Consider the following 15165-nt stretch of genomic DNA (forward strand, 5'->3'; position numbering starts at 1 on the left):
AGCTTCAGCAAGAGCTTTGGGAACTGTACACAAGGTGTCACAGTCAACAAACCCAGTGGCTTGTTGGTCCTTAGGACATCAAAAAACAACATACCCAAATGCCCCTGGAAGTTCAAAAGAAGCAAGGCATTAAGACAACAGCATTCACCTGCTTGTCACCAGTGTTTGGTATTCAGAGAGGGGGGGGGGGAGGTTGTTGACCAGTGCCTAACCTTCAGAAAGCAACATCTAAGAGTCTGTCATACCCAGGTGTTGTGGAAGTGCAGTACAACTCTAAAATCAATGCCTAACCCTCAAAAAACCATGTCTACAAGCTTTTGCGGGCAAGTGGCACATATGAAAGAAGGAGAGGAATTGGGTAGAACTGTCTTCAATATTTTTTAAAGGCTAAAACCCATGTGTTATCAACACAGGTGTTGTGGAGGTGTGTACTGTCTTTAATATAACTCTAAAACCAATATTGATAAAGTAGTGTGAAACTGAATAAAACAAACTGTTCCATATTAGTGCTGCCAGATTCCCAATTCTGAGGATTTTCTGTCACTTTGTGTAGGTTTCTAAATGTGACTCAAAGCAACAAAACATGTGTAGACAAATTTAAAAGGGAAACAAACAGGTGTGTTTTAAAGATGCTTTATAATGCCATGTGCTATCCATGTGAATTCTAATATATACTTGTAGAATTTCTGAGACCCCGTGAAGAGAAAATTTTTAACAGTGGCAATTAATTCACAGAAAATAACTTTTTCAACCTCTCTGGGGGTTTTTGGTTCAGTTTCACCATCTACAAAATGAAGTTGTTCACCCTCTCTTTACTGTTCAGGGGTCTCAGATGGAATACATTGCAATATACTTTTCTAAAGTCCCAGTCAAATATACTGCAGAGAATCACAAAAGCTTTGTGGTTATGTTTGTTTTTTATTAAGGTAGTTCATTACTTCAAAGCCATATATGGCCTCTTTCAAGCCTACGCCTCCTGTGTTTGTATATGTATTGCTATCTTAAGTTGTATGATCAAATGGAAGTCCGTAGGTTTGCACTATAAATCTTTTCTTTTTCTTTACCTTATTTAAAATAAAGCAATTGCGTGTTCGCATTATCCATTCAAGTATTTCATTAAATTTAACAGTAATTCTATAGCCACTTCATTTTTTGTTTCTCAAATGTGTCCCCCCCCGCCGCCATTTGTGTGTGTGTGTGTTCTGGAAATAGTGTGTAAATAAAGTCCACTGCAAAATCTGCTGTTGCATCAATCCCAAGTTTCCTAGTGGACTTCTGTGCCCTCTCACATGCTTGTTAAAAGCTCTTCTTTCTTTTAACCCATTTGGCTACTGTGAACTCATTTTCCTTTTATTGCTGTGCTTATTGGTTCCTTAACTGACTCTGAATGATGCTTGCAAAGTGCCAAAGCATGGTAATATCCCCACAATGCTGTTATTAGTTTAATGATAGCATTGTTGCCCAATTACAGGCTGGGTGGTCTGCAAGCCTCATTAATTGTTAGTTCGAGTATTCTATTACCAGGCATTGAAGACATTCGCCTTCTGATTAGCATTTTGTCTGCACTCAAACCTTTTCCAAGGAAAGAAGAAAAACCTGGCTATTAACCCCACTTGGATCTGCTGAGACTGCAGTCTGGCCTTCAGTGACTACCTTCTTTTAGCCATTTTCCAGTTGCTTAAGGCAGGAGGGATAAGTGATCCATTAAAAGATGCAAGTTTAGTGTTTGTGATTACGCTCAAGTCAGCGGTTCTCTAGTCTCATGCTAACAGAAAGATTGCAGGATCCGATAATGGTTATTGCAGAGCCCTCAACCAATTTGCATGTTACCCATTCAGGCAAGTCCTTCAGCATTTGATTTTCAACACAATCCATATCTCTTCTATTTCTCACATCTTTCCCAATACCAAAAGTAGGTGCCAAACTTATTAAACTTTTCCTGAACACATACTTTCATTTTTGCTTGATAGCGTTAAGGGGAGATAAAACATGAAATTAAATTTCAGAAGTCAGACACATCTCCTTCTATCTTAATACTTATGGAGTATCCCAGCCCAAAGTCTTGTGTTTTCTGTTGAAGATGCTTATATTCTGATGCTTATGGTCTGATATTGGCCTTTCTTAAGGGCCATCCATCAAGATCTCATCTCTACATTATTTTATTTATAAAAGTATTTCTATAACTCCAACTTGCATAAAATGCCTTCTATATATATGTATCCTTTATGTGTATCTAAGGCATGTGTGGGTTAAGTCTTTTAAAGCTTCATGGTTTTGTATTATTTCCATGATTTGAAACCAGAGCATTTTAAACCTCTAGTAGCTGCTATATTTTATGTTGGCTTTGGTCTCTAAGAGCAGGCACACACTGTGATATTATTTGATTTTGTAGGCATGAATAATGGTTTCTGGGTTAAGACTATTCAAGGTATGAGTATGCAGCCTTCTCATCAGAAGGAGATGGTGGGAATCATTTCTAGCTGACACTGTGGATTTACTCAGAGGAGTTTGCCAAGGGAACCAAAACCCTCCCAACAAATCTGGGAGCCTTTTCATATATTTTTCATCTGCATCAGCAATCTGATCTTCCCTGATAATGTGCTTATGTGGGCAGACCATATGCATGACCTCCACCTTCATCCAGTCTCTGGCCACTCTTGACACCACAGGATTGGTGCCAAAGGTTTTGATGGTGTCAAAGCATTACCAAGGTGAAACGAAGTGCAAAGAAACAAGATTGGGATGATTCTTTGAAGAATGATGGACTGTGTACTTTGGAGAACATTTTGACATCTTACTTTCTCTTTAGTTTTTCTCAACCAAGAGCAAAGTCAAGCAAGAAGTAATTACTTAGTACATTCCAGGATTAAAAGTACAACTTATTGAAGATAGACACTTCCTATTAGTTCGCCCAGTGCAATACTAGTTTCCTCTTCAGCTCCTAAGATATCAAAAGTGAATGGTTCAATCCAGAAACTCGACAGTTTACTGAGAAGAAAATGAACTAGGATCAGAACCCTGCTGTGTGGTGGATTCTAGAAATGCCTGCCAAATGGTGCAGGCACATCCTGATTTGCAATGAAATACTCCAGTGTCTTATTTCTAAAATGGAAATGGCTTATAGCGCACTCTGCCTCACGTTGAGCCTGTAACCAGTCCTTTACACACAGCAGATTGAAATATCCTTAAGCTCACATGGCTGCAATATTGCTTAGGCTTCCTGATTCCTTACAGCCCAATTCTGGCTGTGCTAAGTTTCCTTTTATTGAGTCTGTCTTTGGCTTGTTATTTATGTAGGCTGTAAACTGAAGCTTAACGTGCAATTACTGTACATCAGCTTAGTCCAAATGCAAACTACATCTGGAGCTTAATAGTTAAAGGCAGACTAAATAAAAAGCAAGAAAATTCTTGAGAACAGATACAAATGAAATGACACCAAAAGCTTAATTAAAGCAAGCCTGTGCTTGTGCATATTTTAGTAGCCAAAAATAGCTTGCTTATAGCATCTGGTGCTCAGAAGTAGCTTCCAGAAAGTTTAATCAGCTGGATATAACTTTTCCTGATAAGTTATTCTCTTGCCTATTCCACTCATTTTTTCCACAGTAAAATGTACTTCAGTAGTCTTTAAAAGAATAAGTGATTTTATCATTTTAGGGGACATCTTTTACAAGATGCAAAGCAGATGCCTATGATGAGCTAGTAATTGAATACCATTGTGCAACTATCTTGCACTTGGAATTGTTTTAATTTTTTTACAAAAAAATGTCAATTACGCATTCAGTTTTGCAATCTTGCTTGATTTAGAAAGGTGAATAGTTCCGTGTTAATTGGAAAAAAGTGTTTGCTGAAAGCAGGGAAATTTTGATTTGATGGCTCACTTTTCTTGGATAATTCTTTATGTGGTGTAGCACAAATAATTCCATGCACACTTTTTGTAACCTTTCCTCTCCCCTCGAAAGAATTCATTTCCACAATGCTGAATTTACTTACTTACTCCTTTCCAGTTCATTATTTCCATAAAAGATCAAAATTGAGCTCATTAAGTGGGGCACACCCACCCCCAGTTCCTTATTTGTAATTGTAATCTGAGTTCATCATATACAAACACTGTGCAAAAAATATGGTTTTGATTGGAGAAAGTTATTGTGGATCTCAAACATGTGTTTATGATATGGGTTAGATTAAAGCTTATTTTGTATTCTTAGTTCCTTAGTAACTAAACTGCTCTGTTTCAGACTTTTGTGTTATCCAGGAACTGAGAACCAGCAGCTAATTTCTGCATCATTTCTCTCCTGCTCTATCAAGAGAGTAAAGGGAAAGGTTGATTTGTGTCTGGAGATGAATGCTTGCCCCCTAGCAGGGTTTGCCACATGTGTTGGTTGCCCACCTGTGTACCCCTGACAGCCTCAATTTGTCTTGGGATAAGATTGTTGTAGCAGGATTAAATAACTGCTGGGGCTTCTATTATTGATATCCACACATCTATATATGTATGGCTTGGTTCTCTGCAGCCTCTTCTCTTCCCTTGGAATTTTAAACTAAGTTGGATGGAGTGCCTTAAGGGGCATTATGGATTGAAATTTCTCCCAAATGATGTCACCTACACTACACAAATACTCTGGGAATGGGATTTTCTGAAGGCCTGCTACACGTAGGCTAGTTTTCAGCAAGCCTTTTTTTCTGCCAAAACTCACTGGAAGTCAGTACCAGCACCTCTCAGGTGAGCTCCATTGCCATTCTAAGAGAACGAGGGTGTTCATGGTGAGTTCCGGCACCTCTTTTTCTAGAAAAAAGCTTTCAGGCTTTCAGGCTAGAAAAAAGTTTTCAGGCTTGAGCCAACAGTGAATCGTGAACACCTAACCTAAGGTTGTCAAGTCTAGCTCTTGCTTTTAGGAAGTAACTACAGGGAGGCCTGCCATGCCATTCACACTCCTCCTTATCCCAGTGGGTCACAATGAGTCAAGTAGTGCTCTTCAACTCCTCCTTTAAAATCCTCATTTCAGACGTGCTTGAACACCTTGGCAGCAAGGTGACCTGCTACTGCTAAATAGAAATCAGTTTCAACTTCTTTGACTTGGCACACCCTTGCTGTGCAGGAGCTGGGTTTGATACCATGCAATTTGCTGGATCCTTCTGCTCGCCACCAGGTTTGTTAAACCATTTAGAGTCTTACTGTTGATGGAAACATCAAACTGGTCTTCTGGCAGTTATCAGTAGTCTTTATTACTTTGTTTTACACTGAAAATAATCTGTTCAGATCTTCCCTTATGCATTCATTGAAATGTGTAATACGTACATTTTATTTAAATTTGATTCAGCTTTCTTCACTTACAACAGTTTTTCAAGAACTTTTTAAAGTAAGGCTACCAAATCTAGGTTGTTCTTCAGAAGACAAAGCAGCTTTGAGCCTGAATCCAGGTGCAGTTGGCAAAGAGCCATACCACAAAGCTGACCACTGTAGTTATCTGGGTACATTTCACAGAGAACAAAACTGAGTGGGCTACTGTGCTTCCTATAAGTGAACCCTGTAGAATAGCAGCCAGGGAACAGAAAGCTTCCAGAGCAGCTGCCTGCAAGGTACTTATGATCTCATAAGGGGTTGTCAGTTCAGACTTTTCATTGCACTAGATTTCACACCAAATAAAACCTAAGTGGATTTTAATATATGCAATATATTAAACTGATTTGTGCTAATGTAATTCTGGTCATTGTGTGCCGATGGGAATAAGTAATTGTTGGCATCCGGCATAAAATAGTACTATCTCTCCCCCTCCTTTCTGGTTTAGAAACTTGCCTTAAATATAGGAAGTAATAATATGAATCTACTACTTGCATATTATGGTTTTCCCCTTAGGGAGCTTGGGATCTGTATGATGTGATACGACTTTGAGAAAGATAGGAATTCAAATAGTTCCTCCTTTTATCGTTTGCTTTCCCCCATTTAGTTTGGTTAATTGGTAAATCAATTAAAAACCTCTTGATATATTAAAGTACCTCTGGTTAATTAGGAAATGGGCTTTTAAAAACAGTTCATACAAGTATGTCGGGGGGAAATGCAAATGTCCCACACCATTTTCTCTTTCACGCAGGAGGAAATGCCTCTTTTAGTATGTTTACCTGATGCATTGCATGAATGCATAATATAAAAACAAGTAAAATATGTTTTACTTCAGAACTATTTTATTAACATGCATACTTATGAGATATACTCAATTTATTATTCATTCATTAATCCCACACAGGGTGCAGCCCTGCGCCCACTGGTCTTAGGACAACCACAAATGGAGAACTGCCAACTTCTGCCAGAAACGTACTCATGGAAATGACACAAAGCACTTCAGAAAAGCTTTGACAGTGGATTTGCACCCATGGGTCCCCCAAAATGGAGTGAAGTAATGGGTGGCATTGGAGAGGAACACATCCTTAGGCCCCCTGGTTGCACAAACACACCCACAAGAGGAGCAAGAAGCTAGGTCTGGATAGACTTGGCATAAGTAATTCTCCTCCCCGTGATTCCAGTAGGAGGTTACAGGGTAAAATGTAGGTTACTCCTCCTGCCGTACTTTCCCTCTGATTCTCCCTTCTGAGCTGGGGATTACTTGCAATTGCAGACATTCTGCAGCTGTAGTTACAGGGATTTCCCCACCCCTTCCAGTGGAAAATACAACTACAGGAATATAGGATAAAATGATTCTTAAGGAGCTGGAGTTTCCTCCCAGATTAAAAGTGCACAACACAATGGTCAATACAGTGGTACCTTAGGTTACAAACACCTTGGGTTACAAACACTTTGGGTTACAGGCTCTGCGTACAAACACTTCGGCTTACAGACTCATCCTGAGGTAAGAACTTTACCTCAGGATGAGAACAGAAATTGTGCGGTGGCGGCAGTGGGAGGCCCCATTAGATAAAGTGGTACCTCAGGTTAGGAATGGACCTCCAGAACTAAGTTCATAACCAGAGGTACCACTGTACTAACAACGTTTTGCATTGCTTAGTGTTACGTCTGAACCCAGACAAAATTGGTTAGTCTTACCTATCGTTGCAAGCAGCCAACTTTAAACAATGATTTATGAAGCTGACATGTTTAATGAAGCACATTCAGACATGTGGATGTTGATGTATTTTAATCATTTTTTTTTGTTTACTGTTAATTTTAATTAGCAATTAGATGTTTTAAGTAGTTGTTTTTAATCATTTTTAACCAATAATTCAGATATCCTTTGGAAACTGCTTAAAGGTTTGATTCTAATCAAGTGGAATATACAGTTTGTTCAATAAAAATAATCCAAGATTAACCAGTTTTTTAGGATTCAGATGTGGACTTTGCACCATTAGAAGTAGGGTTGATATCAGCCCTACCTCTAATTGTATAAAGTCCACATCTGGATCATAAAAAATGGTTAATCTTGGTTTATTTTTATCTTTATTGAACAAACTGTATATTCCACTTAGTCCTTAGTTTTGCTTTGTGATAGGCAGCAGTTGCCCCATTTCTCCCAGGCAGTGTCAACATCCATGTTACACCTACTAGTATATTTTGTTAAGGCATCTTCCTTTGGTATAGGAGCATTCACACTTTTTAGTAAGAGATTGCTATAAGTTGAAAGCTCCAACTCTCACATGCCAATAGAAGTTTGCATATTAGGTTGCCTAACCTAACGTCTCAGAATGCAACACACATTTCACCATTTAACAAAGATGTAGAATGGACTTGATTATGGGAACCCTTGCTGGAATTTTCTTGATATTCTGGTCTGTTGGATGACACCTCTGAGGACTGCAGTCTGTGCAGTCCCTTGGTTAACAAATGCACATCACACCACAGGTTTCCCTTTGGAAGAGAGCTGGTTCTCAGCAGGAGAGAATCCAGTAATAGAAGCTATGAAGCCATAGAGTTTTTCTACTTACTCCTAGTCATTTATCAAACCAACAGTCACACTGAAGCTATGAACACAAAAGGGTAAAGGTGGGGGTTCTTTGCTTTATTGCTTGTTCTATTCCTTACCCTTCTCCATCACTTCTAAGCAACAGGAGATGAAAGCTTGATGCATGGTGATTAATGTTCCGTCTTCTGCCTATTTGGTGACCTCAGTAAGGTGTTTTCTGTCAAAGGCCGGTGGCATGTAGAATGCTTAAATATTCCCGAGACTGTATGATCATCTCTGTGTGAACCAATCAACCAGATTTGTTCCCTTCCAGTGTCAGGCAAGAGCAGTCAAAAACCTTAATGGCTCTAATGCACCAGAAATATTATGTGGTAGCTATTTCAGTAAGTTAGCTGTCGGAAGGTTGCTTAGAAGAGTTGTGGCCACATAGTGTATCACAGATTGGGGCTGGGTGTCTCCTTTCAGTCATGGGCAGAACAGGCACTCTTCTGTCTTAAGAAAGACCCTGAAGAAACTCACCTATCTTTCTTTGTCAGGAAGAAGAATATGGTCCACTGGTGCACTAAATGCTTACAGCTATTCAGTACATTCTCCTGCCACAGTGCCTAGTCTCTCCTGAAGTAAAGAGGGATTAAATGTCCTCTTGCCATGTGATATACATTGGCGAGGATGGGTGCTTGCTGTACTGTAATTCCTGCTGCTGTCAAAGCAGCCTGCGTGTTGGATCACTGCATAATACTGCTCATATTTTCAACATATGTTCTGAAGTCTTGATGAAGCGCCATAGGTGTATAAATTTCTGTTTGAAGATCAGTTGTTCACCATCTGACCTGCACAGCGGGAATGAAATACTGAGCTGTTCCACTTGCTTTCATCATGACTCATGCTTAATGAGTATAATTGAGAAGGAAGTAGACTGGGTTAAAAATAAAAACAAAATGAACAGTGGAATAAAAGAGACATTTGCAACTCAGTTCTGACAGTGTCGTGGCCTTTGCTTGGAGCTTCGAGAGCTTGGAATCGGAGGAGGAGGATGAGCCAGCTGAGTCAAAGGCCGCTGGGTTGCTGGCTAGGAACATGGATCAGGCTTCCAACATTGGGCTCGAGGCCCCTGAGCCTGGATCTGGTAGGCAAGATTCTTCAGAAGCAGCATCCATTGAAACAGAGCCATGACATTCAGGAATCCCCTTTCCCTGAGCCCAAAGGCAGTGTGCCTCCTGACTATCATATCTATCCAGTGATGCTAGGAGGATGCCAGGTGGGGGGTCAGAGAGAGAAGTGCCAATCTGCAGGCCAGGGGGTTGGCCCTTTAAGAATTGACATCCTTCAAGCAAGTGGGCAGTGCTTAGGGAGGGTAAACTGGAGGTAGGTCTCAGGTCTCTTCAGTCTGTCTTCAAGTTGTTTACTAAGAACTTTCCATGGTGCTGCAGCCACTGGCTTGCCATGCCTTGTGAGTTCCAATCAGCAGTCAGATCAGGACTGCCAAGATTAAGGGCTCATAATTATGGTTTGGCATGATGTCTGAATTGACAAACCATGGTTTGTATTTGGCTAGCAACCCAGAAACTGGAACCATTCTTTTGCAGATGTGATGTGATGCTCAAATTGACAAACTATAGCTAAGGCTAGAGCATCCTTTCTCAACCGTGGGTCACCAAATTCTGTTTGACTACAACTCCCATCATCCCTTGTAGTCCAACAACATCTGGTGACCCAAGGTTGAGAAAAAAATGGGCTAGAGGAGCAAGAGAATTGCTAACCGATATCATCTGGTTGCATATGCGGGTCAGATGACCCTTGGAATCAATCCTCTAGCCCAACTGTGGTTAGGCTTTTGTTTCTCTCTGCCATGATTTCTTCTTTCCTAGGTTTAACATGTGAAGTTGAATGCTGTTATTTTGATTTACTGAATGTGTCACAGGTAATTCTGCTGATGCTTCTTAGTATGCAATTAAGACAGAGGAAGTGATTTCCTGAACAGTTTTGGCATAAAGGGCATGTTTGGCAGCAACATTTTCCTGTATGACTCCACTTTGAACAGAATATTATGGGAAGGGGAGGGAATTTTGAGAAAAGACTAAAAGCATTTATTCTTGGGTTTGACTTGATAGCTTGAGCAGGTTACTGAATTTAACAGCCGAGTTATAGAGTATGCTTTTAAATTTTCCACCCTTGTGTGCTTTTGCTGGAACTGGATCCCAGTCCAACTCAGGATGTGGCTGAAGACTCTTTACAGACAGCGAAGGGTTAGGATCATCAGGCTTCAGATTCCTTGTGTGGCATTTATGGATTTCCCCTGTGAACATGTACTAGGATTGTGTTTGCTGGTCCCACCGCTGATGTTTGTGGATCCTGCATGTTTATACTTCCAATGCTCAGTCTTTGTCTTGCAAAAATGTAGGATACAGATCAGGCATAGGATGTCTGTCTACATTCAGAGGTGCTTGCGGAATGTGAACATATGGAGGTTTAGGGTAGCAAAACTGGGAGGTATAGTCCCTTAGCTTAACAGCTCATATACATCTGAATAGGGTGACTGTATTCTCAGGGCTGCTGCTGGAGGCTGGATACCTTGCAATCTGGCATCTATACAGGTGTATTTTCCTCTGTCGCCAAAATTGTTCACTACTGTGTTTTGCTCCGTGTCTTGTTTCTGGGAAAAGATGTAACCAGATACCTTCAGAAATGCCAGACAGCTTGTAATCCTATTAATATGTTTCCTGTTCAACTCTGGTCGTCTTTGTTTGAAAAATATCATACAAGAGAGTGAACATGAGCTTGGAAATACCTGGTTTAAATCTCACTGTGTGGTTTTCAGCTAATCACTACTTTTCAGCCTCAGTCCCCCACCCCCCAAATTGTTATTTGGAGGTAGTTATGTTGGCCTGCTTACCTTGCAAAGTTTTTATAAAGATTGCTAATGTAGTGTATGAGAAGAGCCTCTCCTAATTTTTGTGAGGATCAGCAGTAGTCTCTAATTATTATTATTTTTTCAAGTGTAGCACGTCACTTAACCAGGCAGCTGCTGTTCCTCCTTAGTAGGTAAAGGTGGCTGCAGCACATGAAACTCAGAGTCGCTGTGGCATCTGCTGAGCCCTGGGCTGCTGATCTTTCCTCCATAGGCACTGCTTCCAGCGAAGTAAACCTGCCCTGCAAGCTGTTCCAGTCCCACCCCTTCTCCAGGCAGAGGAGGATTACAAAAATACACCTGCTTCCCTTCTGAGGAGGAGGATACTGTGTGAATTGGTCCTGATTCTAGCCAGTAAATATTTATCAGTGATACAACTCCGTAAATGACCTATTCAACAAACTAACTCAAGGATGGAAAATCTGTGGTTCCTTCCCAGCTATTGTTGGACTTCATGTCCCATCAGTTAACAGCCAGCATGGCCAGTGGTCAGGGGTGATGGGAGTTGCAGCCCAACAACATATAGGTGGGTAGGTCACAGGTCCTCCCCCAAAACCTAACTATATGCAATACTTGCCATACCATTAACACAAGCATACACGCAAATAGCAGGGGTGCAGCCTCTGTAATTCTGATGGTTTAGCTGGCATTTCCAGCCCATTCTCAAACACAGTCAAGTGAAAACACGTTTTCAGGATTCAGGGGAAAGTATTAGCCTCCATCTTTCCCAGCATCAGGGTCTTTTCCAGGGAGTCTTCTCTTCTCATGAGGTGGCCAAAGTATTGGAGCCTCAGCTTCACGATCTGTCCTTCCAGTGAGCACTCAGGGCTGATTTCCTGCAGAATGGATAGGTTTGATCTTCTTGCAGTCCATGGGACTCTCAAAAGTCTCCTACAGCACCATAATTCAAAAGCATCAATTCTTCAGCGATCAGCCTTCTTTATGGTCCAGCTCTCACTTCCATACATCACTACTGGGAGAGTTTCGACCAAACGTGATCCACCTGGAGCAGGAACCAGCAAGCCACTCCAGTATCCCTGCCAAGAAATCTCCATGGACAAAGACAACAGGCATATAAAAGTCTGACTATGGTCCCCTAAAACTTCATTCACCCCATGAGTGTGGTTAAATTTAGCTAATCATTAGCAAATGGACAGAGAGACTGTTTTATAATATATGTGGCTGCACTTTTCATCTTATTTCCTAAGGTACAAAGCATATACGCCATGCACATTTAATTTGCGCCTCACTGTCAGATAAGTGCTGAACTTCTGCTGTGCATTGGAGCATCACTAAATTGTACGTTAGAGATAGTTGCCTGTACTAATTGTTGCCCGGGGGCTTATTGATCGATATTGCTTTATGTTTGTTGGCAGTAAAGTCCAAACCTATCTAAAATGATATATGCGTTGTTAGTTGTTGAAAATTATTGTTAATTAAGGGTCACTGAGGGTATATACATATTTAATATGCTCCTTTCATACTGCAGCACAGACGTCTTAAAATGTCCTAAGTTAACATTAAGGCAAACCAGCCAAATTTAAGCACTATGAATTGCTGTTGGTTTTAGTGAAACAAAATCAAGCACATATGGCTTAAACGGGCTCTAAATAGACATAGTTTTCAATTTAGCTTGTAGTTACTGCTTAACTTTTGGTCTTCCTTTATTAGTGTAAACCTGTTTTGTTCCATTTTTATTTCACCAAGAAAACCAAAGTGACACTAGTTAGAGAGGCTTGTCAGCATTCTCCAGGTCCAATTGGTCAGCTGTTTCTCAGCAATGCAAAAACAGGGAGTCGGTGAGCCTTACTAAACTAGTGCTATTCATATTTTGTTTTCCATTTTGATGACAAGTTTCAACCACTCCATTCATTCTTGCACAGAGAATCCTTTCTGGATTTTGTTTCTCCCTCTCTTCCCCAGTTTCTATAAAAGCAAGCTCAACAAATATGTAGCAGGAGCTTATGCTTGCTGTCCTTTAAATCATTCAGTTCTTTGAATATATTCACAGTGCACTATTATTTAAACCTCTCACTATGCAAAGGGCTAGCATTCACCAATGAACTTAGTTATACATTTGTGATTGCTGACCCTTTGTATAGTGGGAGGTTGAAATAATAAGGATGGGAACTGAAAATACTCCATCTTGTGGCAAATACAAAGGCTTGTTATCTCTCTGGATGAAATTATAACTCTTTTTCCCTGTGCACATTTGGTATCTGAAGCATCATTTTGCAAATGGGTTTCTTAAGAGAGAGAAAATACTGTTTCCCTTTCAAAATATTGGATAGCTATTTAAATATCCATACAAGCCTCTCAAAAAAGTTGAGACAGAGGCAGTTTTGTCAACTCTTTGAACTCTGCTCTATTACCAATTGCTATTGCCTTGGAATCTGGTTTGATTCATCAAGCAAATATGTAGCAAGTATAATTATTTTAGTCCTGAAGAAGACAGTTTTAATGCTCTTCATTCATTTTTGTTTTATTCATTCATATATTCTCTATTCAGTATAAAGAAGACTCATTTGGCATATATTTTATTTGTGCAGTCTCTTCCAGTTTTTCTGAGTAGCACTGCTGGTAGTGAAAGGACGCCAGTAGTCCTCCTAAATTAGTACTTTTTGTCACAACAGCATTTCTGCCAGATTGAACATCTGCTCCTGAACATCTATTCTTTTCCACCTTACAGCACCTTAATGGTGGATATGTGCATGTGCGTGTGTGAGAGAGAAATGGTTTGTGTGACAGTGTATGCCTCCACCCCACCAGATTGAAAATGGATACTAACTGCCACTGAATCCACATAGAGATAAAATTACTCTCAGACCATGCATGCAGTACTTCTAACCTGCCTAACCTAGGATGCAAAGGTCTTTCCTCAGTACCGTTTCACTCTGTACCTATGTTGGTTAAATTTGTATTCTGAGACTGTCTTGAAGCCTTAACTTAAATGGTCACATGTAAAAACACTCCCTCCCATATTGCCAAGGCTCCTGGGAAACTAAGTCTGGAATTCTGAATAAACTTTCTTATGGTAAGACCAGAGAGCACAGAGTCCTGGAGTTCCTGCATTATCTTGCTCCAGCTTAGTATAGCTGGTGCTGGTGAATTTTCCATGGAGATTTGCCACACTTTTCTTCCCCTTTCCTCCTGCAACTCACTCAAGGATGGCTGGAGAAAAGCCAGCAAAATTATTTCTTGCTGAGACTTTAAGGCTCCCCAGAGCCACTAGGTCTGTGGAAAAGTGATCTTTCCCTAACAGCAAAACTGTGTAAAATGCTTTTTAGGCCAGTTCCCTTAGCAGTCAACTGATGCTTCTTTCTGTTTCATCACTTATTTCCTTGCACGTTTGGTCTTTTATGCATATGTTAACACCTCCCTGTATGCTGCTTTTTCCTCCTTGGCCTGTCTAGAATCCCATTCTTAAAGAAACTATATCTGTGATAGGAAATATGTAGAACAGGCAAACCTAAATTATTTCAGTTTGTGTACTTGTGACAAGTGTGGGTAAGTGAGTTGATGGACAAAGAGATGCAGGAGTGAGGCACCTGAGTGCTATTTAGTTCTAGAGTCCTGGAGGAGGGAAAGAAGGTTTTGCAGACTGAAGATTTCATGCACCTCTTGCTTTCTGACCTGTTTAATTTTCTAGTAGGTCTGCTTTTAGACCTTCATCATTTGTAGACTTTATGTAGAAATCTTATAAATGTCATCCTATTCGATGAAATGTTATCAAAATCCTAAGAGATACATTGTTGCTGGAAGCTTAAATGCAGCTGCAGCTTTGCAAAATTCTAATGTCTTCAGTTCAGGTTAAGTTTGCCAACATTGCCAAACTTAATTAGAATAGGAAACTAAAAGCATAACATGCATTTAAAATGTATAGATTTTTTTTTAAAAAAATACTATTTAGTGAAAATGTTGCATATCTAAGAACATGTTTCTTTTCATGCATGCAGTGTTCTCATTAAAATACCATCTAGTAGTTTCCATTCTTAAAAGCAAATTCACTTATTCACTCATTTATTCATCTCTTCATCTCTCATTCATGCACAAGTAGCTTTAACCAGTCTTGAAGAACATCCCTCTCACTCTCCTATTCATTGAAAAGCTTTTCATTTTCCCTCTTAAGGGAGAGTATCTAGAAATAGCTATGTCTCGTTAGGTGGCCTTCATTTACTGAATGATGGAGGGAGGTCTCTAGTCAATTGGAGGAATATTTTAATGGTTGAAGAGTTCAGAAAGGGCAGATTAATGGATGGATTGGTTTGTTCTTCGTGCTGTTCAGCTCCTTTCTATGTTTCCCTTTAATTAGGAATGTATTCCTGGTCATTTGCAATGTTCTATCAGCCTGAAGAATAGATTCTGATC

The 15165-nt window shown here is 40.1% G+C and overlaps 1 protein-coding gene across 3 annotated transcripts in view; it reads left to right on the forward strand.

Annotated features, from left to right (window-relative positions):
* LDLRAD3 (low density lipoprotein receptor class A domain containing 3) overlaps nucleotides 1–15165 on the forward strand; it is a 115565-nt gene that overhangs the window by 56650 nt on the left and 43750 nt on the right. The gene's annotated exons all lie outside the window — the stretch shown is intronic.

Source organism: Podarcis tiliguerta, assembly GCF_965153285.1.
Source record: "Podarcis tiliguerta genome assembly, chromosome: 1".
NCBI classification, from domain to species: domain Eukaryota; kingdom Metazoa; phylum Chordata; class Lepidosauria; order Squamata; family Lacertidae; genus Podarcis; species Podarcis tiliguerta.